Source organism: Tenebrio molitor, chromosome 3 (assembly GCF_963966145.1).
Source record: "Tenebrio molitor chromosome 3, icTenMoli1.1, whole genome shotgun sequence".
NCBI classification, from domain to species: Eukaryota; Metazoa; Arthropoda; class Insecta; order Coleoptera; family Tenebrionidae; genus Tenebrio; species Tenebrio molitor.
In genome coordinates this window covers 4,141,666-4,151,928 of record NC_091048.1, presented here as the reverse complement: position 1 = coordinate 4,151,928, position 10,263 = coordinate 4,141,666, and the positions used below count along the sequence as shown (strand labels likewise).

The 10,263-nt window shown below is 33.4% G+C and overlaps 2 long non-coding RNA genes across 7 annotated transcripts; one reads left to right on the top strand and one right to left on the bottom strand.

Moving 5' to 3' along the window:
- The first annotated feature begins 2,657 nt into the window (after positions 1-2,657).
- Positions 2,658-5,434, top strand: LOC138126298 (uncharacterized). 4 transcript variants are annotated; one of them, XR_011157738.1, is made up of 3 exons: positions 3,848-3,866; positions 4,750-4,876; positions 4,926-5,434. It is a non-coding gene; the product is annotated as an uncharacterized lncRNA (long non-coding RNA). The 4 variants fall into 4 exon arrangements; XR_011157737.1 differs by having other exon boundaries at positions 3,852-3,866; positions 4,673-4,876; XR_011157736.1 differs by having other exon boundaries at positions 3,852-3,866; positions 4,498-4,876.
- A 2,083-nt stretch (positions 5,435-7,517) lies between these two features.
- Positions 7,518-9,683, bottom strand: LOC138127416 (uncharacterized). Of its 3 annotated transcripts, XR_011158226.1 has the most exons (4): positions 9,151-9,683; positions 8,443-9,095; positions 7,999-8,381; positions 7,518-7,922 (listed from the first exon to the last, which is right to left on the bottom strand). It is a non-coding gene; the product is annotated as an uncharacterized lncRNA (long non-coding RNA). The 3 variants fall into 3 exon arrangements; XR_011158224.1 differs by having other exon boundaries at positions 7,999-9,095; XR_011158225.1 differs by having other exon boundaries at positions 7,999-9,095; positions 9,165-9,683.
- Between the last annotated feature and the right edge of the window lie 580 nt (positions 9,684-10,263).

Genomic DNA, 10,263 nt, shown 5'->3' with positions numbered 1-10,263 from the left:
CATCACTGTCAATATACCGTCAAAAAATGTAAAATAGGCTTTACATTATTAACCTCAATTTTACCGTTTGCGACGATTTTGATTGACATGCGATTGACGTGAACAGAAAATATATTTCAAAATTTGACTTTTGAATGTCACGTTGACAATAAAGAGTGATTTACATCGCAATTTTTTGAAGTGACAGAAGAATGATGCCCGAAATTCCGTGTCTCTATCTGTACTATCGGTGGACATTAAAAGCTGAAACATCCAAAATTTGCTCATTGTGTATCAGACTTTTGAATTGTCACTCAAAATAAAAATTGTCATTAAAGAACTGAACTTTAACTTGATGTTTCTGACAGTATGTCATAATTTTTATAACCTTATTTGTAAAAAGTCAAATTTACACGATGTACGTATATTTGTGATTTTTGACTTTATGCAAATTTGAGGTTTGTCCCAGTTTTTTATGCCCACCGATAGTACTATCGCGGCCAAAATACTTTGGTCGTCACTTTTTGACACTTTAAATGTAAATAATGTATTAATGTCAATATACATGACAATTTCAAATTATTCTTGTCAAAAATATGGCATCTTCAGTTTTTGATAAATATAGAATGGTCTAACCTGCTTCTGAAGGTTGCCTAAACCGCGACCGTGTTGATCTTTTGCTTTTGAACCCTGCCTCCGCAGCTGGGATTGACACAGCTGGATTGAAATAATTTTGACAATAGTAAAAATTAAGGTTAAACATCCTAAAGCTTGCTTTACAATTGAATATCATTTATGTTTATGTCACATTGACGACCAAAGTATTTTGGCCGCAATAGTACATACCTACATTTTTTATGACATTTCCTATTACTTATCACAGTGACAGGTAAGTCATTTGCACCACAATGGTTTTTTGATTTTTGAACATCGTTTATAATACAGTGAGCGGCAAAAGTATGGAATAAATTTCTTAAAAATTAAACAAAATTTTTTTCAACAAAATCTTTCGACATGTTTTAGTACCAATAAAAATTCCAAGCAGTGATTTGTTTTCGAGTTATGACGTCATCGATAGTTTTTTTAAATGGAATCCCCCTATTTTTTTCTTGATTCTGATAGCCCTTTTAATTGTCTAAATGACAGTATAAAAATTTTGTTATCTTATAATGTATTCCAACTTTAAAAAAACGATGCTTGGCCATTACAATCTGACAGATTTCATCCTGTATATCTGAATAAAAGTTTGGTTAGGAATTTTGAAAATTTTGAAGGCACAGTGTTGCCATACTTAGGTTCCGCTTTTTTGCGAATCGATTGAAACTGTATTACAAGAGATTAATAGAGAACCTAGCATTTTTTATTAAAAATAGCAATTGAAAAAAAAGACAAATTTAAAATATAAACATCTGGTGGCGGCTTTAGTCGTTGAATGAGTTTCAAGAACGCTTGCTTTAGTTTAACAAGCAGAAAACGGATAAGTTCTCCAAAATGGAATCACTTTTTTTAAAAGACATCTACACTTTAACCTCCTCCATTATTTCATCTTCAGAATTATCTTCATCATTAGATTCCGAATCATCTTCTATGTATCTAATGTTTAGCCCACGAATAATTTCGTTCAGATCTCTTTTAAAAAATGGTTCCCTTTTCTGATTTTCCTCTTTTTGTAGTTCTAGTATCCTCCAGACCCTTTTTTGTAATTATGCAATATATAACAGATCCCACCTATAAATTAGTTATACAGTTCAGGATTTCATCGAGTACAAATTCATTGTTCTCACATTGAAGATATCCATCAATCAGTTAATAATCGCATCATTACTTAGATCGGGCTTATCTCGTTTAAAATGTGTCTAGCCCATCAACACACCACGTTTTGTCTTGACAAACACAACTTTTGGCATTATGCACTTGTAATAAACCCTTTAAATTATTACTTTATGTTGTCTAATTTAAAATAAATTGGAAAAACGTCAAAATGACATTTATTGACAACTTTATTTACTTTTTGTTTTAGAATCATCTTGCAACATAGCACTTCAAATTTAGTTACAAAAGATTTACAACCAAAATGAAATGAAATATAACTACTGCTTTCCTCAGTACTGCCAATTTAACAAAATTAAAGCATGGCAACCTATCGTTTTTTTAAAGATGGAATAGATTATACATAAGGAAATTTTTGAGAAAAACAAAAAATAAAGTTGGAAAAAATAAATTTTATAACGAACAAAAACAAGTCAAAAAATCAAGTAGGTAAATCAAACAGTCAAATGTTACTGTCAATTTCATTCGTATGTGTTGTTTGTTTTACAAAACATTTTCGAAAATGACTCATTTAACAGAAACACAACGTATAGAAATTTTAATTTTGATTGGGTGCGGGGATAAAACTAGATAAAACTAAAACGGGGAATTTCTTCTTAAACTTGCTTATTGTCAACAAGCTGGGGGATGGCAATTCAAACATTTAATTCCATAATTTTAAGTACTTATTTACTAACACAGTTTTTGACTTGTTTTTGCTCGTTATAAAATTTATTTTTTCCAACTTTTTATTTTTTTTCTCAAAAATTTCCTTATGTAAGGTAACAACATTTTTATACTGGCGTTTAGAGAATTAAAAAGGCCATCAGAATCAAGAAAAAAATAGGGGGTTTCATTTAAAAAAAAACTATCGATGACGTCATAACTCGAAAACAAATGACTGCTTGGAATTTTATTTTGTATTAAAATATGTATTTTTATAAACTAAAATTGACCTGTTCTAAGATTTTTTTGAAAAAAATTTTGTTTAATTTTTAATGAATTTATTCCATACTTTTGCCGCTCACTGTATATATATTGTTAACATTCATTAACTTATCTATTTATTTACCTCAATGACTACTTAAACAGTTAACATTACTTAACTACAACATTAAAAAACCTCCAAACTTTTCAAACCACATTTTATTAAATCTGAACAAACGAAAAGTTCTACCTAATCTGAGGAAAATAGGAAGAACAATTTTTCAGAAGAATCGCCCTTCTTCTTCTCTTTCCCTCCATCGGAGACTGCCGTTTCTATATAAATCTTCGAATGTACATAGATTGTACTGTACCCCACTACCACATTCCAAGATCCATTGTGTTTCTCTTCAAACAACGCAGCCCACAAAGTCGCTCTTTCCTCATCGTCGTCATAAATCGAATAAGCTTCTTGCAAAGTCTCCACGGCATTCACTATGTAAGTCACCGATGGCACCAAAGTGCGATTCGTCGCTTCCACCTTACAAAAAATCAATACAAATTAGGTATATGCAACAGTGTGGATCCAACTAACTACTCACAGTAATTGGACTCCCTGCTGCAAGTTTTTTACCACCGTCTCCTTCACTCTCCAAAGACTGTACAAGAGTGACACACAAGATGACGATTGCCAATTTGTCAAACATTTTGTTTTGAAACTGTACACGTGAGAAGAGAGAACTAAAAACTGTCACAATCGATGGTCGTTTTATACCTTTTAATTACAAACTCATCGGTAAAAAATTCATGAAGCTGTCAACAACGCACACGTGAAGTGTTGTTTGTTGACAGGAAAGAATGTTTGTTCGGGGAAAATGGAGTGATCTATCTGGGGTGTTATCAGTCATTTGTGACTAAAATATTTGTAAATAAGTGTTTGACCTTATTTTTCCATTTCCTAGAGACAACACTCGTTCACGAACAAGTTTCAAAGCAAAACCCTGTCAGGATACAAAAATTTATGATTGCGATAGTTTGGAGTAGAAAAACAAAAGTAGTTGATAAGCAAAGCAATGAAATTCCTGTTTACATAATGTGGTGGTAATGGGGGCGGTTCAGAGAACTCTCCAGAGAACGCAGATTTTTTGTACCGGGTGAGATAAGTTTTATCGTCAGCACGATTAACCCTATTAAAAAATTAGTAAAAATTAAGAAACTTTAGGGTTACATTCCCTTGATATAAGACTTCAAATGTGTGTAATCAATTTTCACTTATCACTTAATTCAGAGCCATAAAATTTAATAAATCGATTTTGAGCAAAACAATTTTTTTTCGTACACGCTCATAATTCACAATTAATTCAAAGAACACATTTACGAAATTCACATCAAAAGAAAATTATTCGTTTTTGAATTATTCCAATTTTAACATTAAGAGCGAAAAATGACCAAGAGTTACAGCTGCAGTGTCATAAATAAATATCTCATTGTTGGGAAACATCTGTTGACCACTTTTCTAGTAATTCTTAAGTCCCTAGAGGGTATCATAAAGAACCTACGTCAACTTCTTTTGTGGAACTGACCGCCCAATTTAATAATAAATCATAGCTAAATTTTAGGCTTTAATATCAAAATCCATTTATTTCAAAAACCGGTGATGTTTTCATGATTTCAATGACGTCAAATTCTTCCTAAATGTTTGAAAATTATGTAAATTAACGTAGCATTTATTGAATTAAAACAAAATCTTTACCTGATTAATTAAAAATTTTGAAATTTTTACAGACTGTTCTAGAGTGAATTTTTCCTGAATTTTTTGAGAATTTTAAATTGATTAGAAGTGGATGTTTTCGCACTGACGATAAAACTTATCTCACCCGGTATTTGCTAAATCAAACATTGAACTTGTCATCACCAAAAACAATTTTTGTTACAAATACTTCTGGAAAATGTACAACAGTTAGTTGACATTTTTTCACTGTTCAATAACACTTGAGTTTATTTGTATTATGTATAAACAAAAACCACCTGGCATAGGTATATAACCACGCGACTGTAAACACTCTTCAGTCTTCCAAAGATGTCGTCGCTCGCGTTACTCTCCTTCATTTTCCTATTGTTCTCTTGCACAAATGCCAAAGACGATCCACCAACTGAAGTCGTCGTAAGTATCTCATCGAATCTAATAATTCATTACTAATAAATAATTTTAGATTCACGCCACAAACAAGACTTCAGTTCCGTCCGTGCATTACATAGTCGATGCAGTGGAATGCTTGAAAGAAGCGTTTTTGGTGTACACTGAACCATTTGACAAAGCGAAACTTTACTCGGAATTGTTTCAAGAGAAGCACAACGAAACCGAATGGAATGTTGTTATTGGGTACTCAGCGGCACACGTTAAGTCTCAGTGGTACGTAGAGACTTCGGTGACGGATGGTGGCAAGGGTAAATCTTCCAAAGACAAGGATAAAGACACAAGTACACTTTATTTGATATTTTCCAAAGTTTAGACAAGTACTGCAGATCCTAGTTATAGATTAAAAAATAAAAGGTGTAGTGAACGTGGAAGAATTTCACTTGTATGTAATGGACATATAAATATGTATGTATAAAAGGGTTTTTAGAGTAAGAATATGATATATGAAATGGTATTAGGAATAATACATAATTACAAAATGTTATAAAACTAGAATAATAAATATTTTTAAAAAATAATAAATCAGTTTCTCTAGTGACTCTAGTGCAATGTTGCAATGTTGGTTGTTTTTTTATGCCCGGATTCACCCATAAGGAAAACCGGATTTTATGTTTCTCTTTTGCTGCACGGTTCCACACGTTGGAGATAAGATTTGGATCTTACAGCCCATCAAGGTAGAAGTGACGCTACAGGAAGAGATGCTGTTAAGTTCCCTCATGACGGGTTGCTTCATGCCACGAAAACTCTGACAGACGCAACAGCTAACCTGACCTCGTATCCTTCTCTTCCCTCTTCTCCAACTCCTTCCTGCCCATGTTAAGTTCTGTGGGACAGGAAAGCTCAACGTCTGGTCGTGAAGAATGCCTAGTTATGCCGGTCTATACGCTTGCCCGATATCGTTTTCTGACGACTGCCGCGCCGCCTCGCGGAGGCAGCGCGCAGCTCTCAGTTAGTGTTTTCAAAATTCCGCCTGTCTTGATATGTAATATCACTCATTAAAACACAGGAGTTTTTGAAATTTTCGCATTCAAGTGTACAATAAATCATGCAAATAATAACTTGCGACTTTCAGTCGATTGATTCGAGCTGTTCACGGAAAAAAACTTGTCTAAAGGTAAAATTTTCGATTCGGAATTTAGAGAAATATTGGCGTCTCAAAACACCAATCTCTATAAATTGTTGCTATATTTGAAATACAAATGAGTAAGTTCAACGATAAAATTTCGATTGGGAACGTTTTTAGTGTAATTTTTGAGATTTGGCAATTAAAAACATTGGGCCGCATGATTTCCCTTTCATTAAAGTTAAAGAACGTCGTTAAATTGTTTTGTCTCTGTCTAACATAGTGCTTGGCATATACTCTCACTTTGTCTAATCAATTATTTAACTAATGAAACGCTTAACGAATGGGAAATCATACGGCCCATAGGTATTTAAAGAGGAACTAGCGCGATTTTAACAGTACTTATTTGGAACATTCTCATTGCCAAAGAGCAATTTCATGCACAAAATTGCGATTTTTTGTCTATTCTCCTAAAGATCAAGTGCATATTAAGATGCAACGAAATAAAATTGTTTTGAGGACAATAATTCCTAACATTCAATGGTTTTACTTCAAGTACTTTGTCCAGTATATTTAACGCACGCATGTAAATTATTAATGCAATTGAAATTAACTGTGTTATGCGTCAACTGTTTATTTATTGTATAAAAAGTAACAATTAACTGTTGTTTTTTAATTCTCACGAATAAGAGATTCTTTGTTGTTAGCAAGTACGCATGCCAAATACATGATTAAAATTTCAATTACCGATTCTTTTTTTTCAGTATTTTGGAAACCCGGAACACAGCAAACACCTCCCCGATTGATCATTCTTTTCTTTTTTCTAAATAATTTGAATTTCTTACTTTCAAAAAGTCGATTTTACACGTCGTCAAATACGAAATTGTTTGTTTACAAACTGACCTTCGTCTCGGCGTAAAAGACCTTTTCATGCACAAAAAACACTCTCTTCGCGCACTTAATATAAAATAGTTATTTTTATATTAAGTGCGTGAAGAGAGTGTTTTTTGTGCATGAAAAGGTCTTTTACGCCGAGACGAAGGTCGAGGCAGTATAAGCCTTTGAATGCACAAAAACATCTTCACGCACGAAATATAAACAATATTTTTTCTATAATTGATTCAAAAAATTGAAATTAAAAATTCAAATTTTTGAAGGAACTCTGAAGTTTCAATGCAGTGACCATGTTGCTAGGTAACTAATAAAATACAGTGCGTGAAGTGAAACACAGAAATAGTCGTGTGCGTGAAATCGCATTTCACACACTGTTTTGTATGGTTTCTATGGTTTCGATCTTACTAACAATGCAAAAAGAAATACACGTTAGAAAATGACCCACTTCAGGCACCGATAACTATGCGTGAATTTCAATTTTTTGAATCAATTATAGAAAAATAACTATTTTCTACAGCCGTAAAAAAAACGTGACATTTTTTCATCGCTATCAAGTTGCAAAGGACCCTGTTTTTTAACATGATAAAACATTTTTTTTTAACTGAAAAAATTTTTTTTTTTAACAGTGAAAAAAAATTAATGTTTTCTTCAATTAATTTTATTCAAACAGAATTACAGGCTATAAAACAAAGCAAAGAGAACTATGGGTATAACTACAAATTGTTACAATCACTCAAACATCACTTATTATTGAAATAAATATTAATTGTGCATTTGGAGCCACTATTTCCTTCATTAATTCCGGAGGACTTCATTACAAATGATTCGTTCTTCTCACAGATGTTTTCGCCCACTTCTTCGCACTTCTTTTTCACTCCCTCAGAAGTGCAAACCTGATTGTCTGAAATTTCGACAGCCATGTTCTGTTGTTGGGAAGTGGAGGGTTGACAGTTTGAAATTTTATTTTGAAATTTTATCTTCTATGTCATCGATTGTCAATTTTACTAACTCTTCTCGACGACAAGCGCCACTTATGCCCAAAATGAGCACAACCTGTATCGAATCATTATTATTAGCTTTGTTTATGTATAATATGATAATTATGTATGTGTATACTCGTATTCATTACCTTCTTCAATACATTTTTTTCATCGGCAGCTTCTTCTATAAATTTACTAATATCTTCTTGTGTTAAAATTTTTGATTTTTTCCCTCGATAACCAACTGATTTCTTTTTGAGATAGGGCACATTGGTGGGAACTTTTCGGACGTCGATGTTTTCCTTTACATTTAACATTGCTTTCAGCATGGAGAAGGTAGACCATAGTGTCGGTGGTTTTAGCTTTGCTGACTTTTCATCCAAATACACCATTCCCGAAATTGAATGTACGCTTTCTCATTTTGGATTTTCGATTTTCCAGGTATTATGGTTGCAATTGCAGCATTTGCTCGCTCCGTTACTTCAAGCGGATTATCGCTTTCACTGTCATAATCACAATCCATCACTTCGTTCTAAAAAATTATAAAATACGTGTAATTATAACGAAATTATAGGTGAATTCGTAATTCTTACCGAAACAAATGTCAGATTTTTTCATAATAACAAAAAAACAGTTGCGCGTTCCCTATGTTACAAAATGTTTTCATGATAACTTTATATTTTGATGTTATTTCTCAATTATAATAATTTTATTTTCATAAATCTAGTTCTTTTTTGACTGCTGTAGAAAAAATGTTGTTTGTATTTCGTGCGCAATTCGTGTTTTAATGGCGCTTTCGAATGTCGAAAAAAATTTGACATTCTCAAGCGCCATTAAAAAAACACTCATTTTGCGCACTTAATTGGAGAAAATCAGCAACCGCAAGATGGCGCTGCAAATTGAACGAAATAGGGAAAACAAAGAACAGCTGATTTTATTTGTATTTGGATTTAATTTGCCGGTAACAATTTTTGACATTTTACATTATAATAAATGGTTTAAAACAAATTATAACATTATAACATTATCAAACAAGTTATAAGAACCACCAAGATCATCAGTTTGCGTTGATTTGTCTACCAAGACCTTTGTCATTGCAACTTTCTGAAGCGGCTCTCTAACATTTATGTTTGTCTGTTGTGCTGTTTCTTCATTAACATCAACAGTTGGAGAAAATTTGTCAGCATCAGCAGCGTCACCCAGATCATTTCCTGCTTCTTTTACACCAAAATGTAACCTTCATGAACTACAAGAAAAACAACACTAGTTTGGTCAATAAAATTTGTTATTATACCTAGTACCTAAGAACCGTTACCTATTAGTAGTTTGTCGACATTTTACGGTTTTATTGTGAGCACCCACTGGTAAATTGTGAGACAGAGTGGCTGTGAGTTTCAATTGTCTCACCTGACACCTTTTGCTGTTGTGTAAAAAGCTATAATCATCAAAGCTTCACAAACTTGCCCAAAGGTATAAAATCGGTTGGTAGAAAGTGCTTTGTAACCCCCAATAAAAATATCTCCGAATTTAGCCTGAGTCCTTGAGTCTGCTTGCAAAAAATCGCAACATCTGGACCTGCTGCAAGGGGTTTTAAACAATTTATTATTAGGGATTGATACCCAACTCTTAGGGGCCAATAAAGCAGTTGACTCTATTCTTACTTATTTCTAGAAGCTCTTTAATAGGTTTTCCGATTTTTAAAACTTCCTGCTTGGTATTTTTTACAGTTTTTCATTGGGAAATAACATCATGGAAATAGTGCAGAGAAATGTCTTTGCTCACTAAATATCACACTGTATCACTCTGCGGCACGGAACAATAACACTTTGAGGTACTCGTCATCACTTCATGCACAATTTATTATGAAAAAAAAAACGAATTTGGTTATTTTTAGGCGATTGAAATGTATTACGGCCAATACGTTGTAGTGACCCAGTTTAAAATTCAAATTTAAATTTCCGGTACCGCCACAACAGCACGCCAAATGTGAAGGTACTAGCGGCTAGACTAGGAACTGCGAGCGGAAATATAGCGGGGGGTGAAACGGGCTCGCTCGGGTGGTTGAAGGGGGTAGGTCACTTTTGTTTGGTTTTTCGAAACGAACAGACCTTGCGAAGAGCGATCCAAGTTTCTCAAATTTGTAAGTTAAACCTGAACAATTCCACTACCGTTCCGGGTAGATATTTTGTGTCCCCGTGAGGAATTTAACGTTTTTAATTCACCTGGGTAATTTATCCCACTTTCGTTGCCTTTTTTTTGTGTTTTGTTTTTGAGGCCAGGACCACGTGGTAAGGGTATGTTGTAGATTTCATTTTGTTGCATGCTGTTTCTTTAAGAAGCGCCCATTTGTTAATTTTAAGTGTTATCTTTCACCCGGGAGGTTCTTTTTTTAGCGATCTGGTAATTTCGAAAAT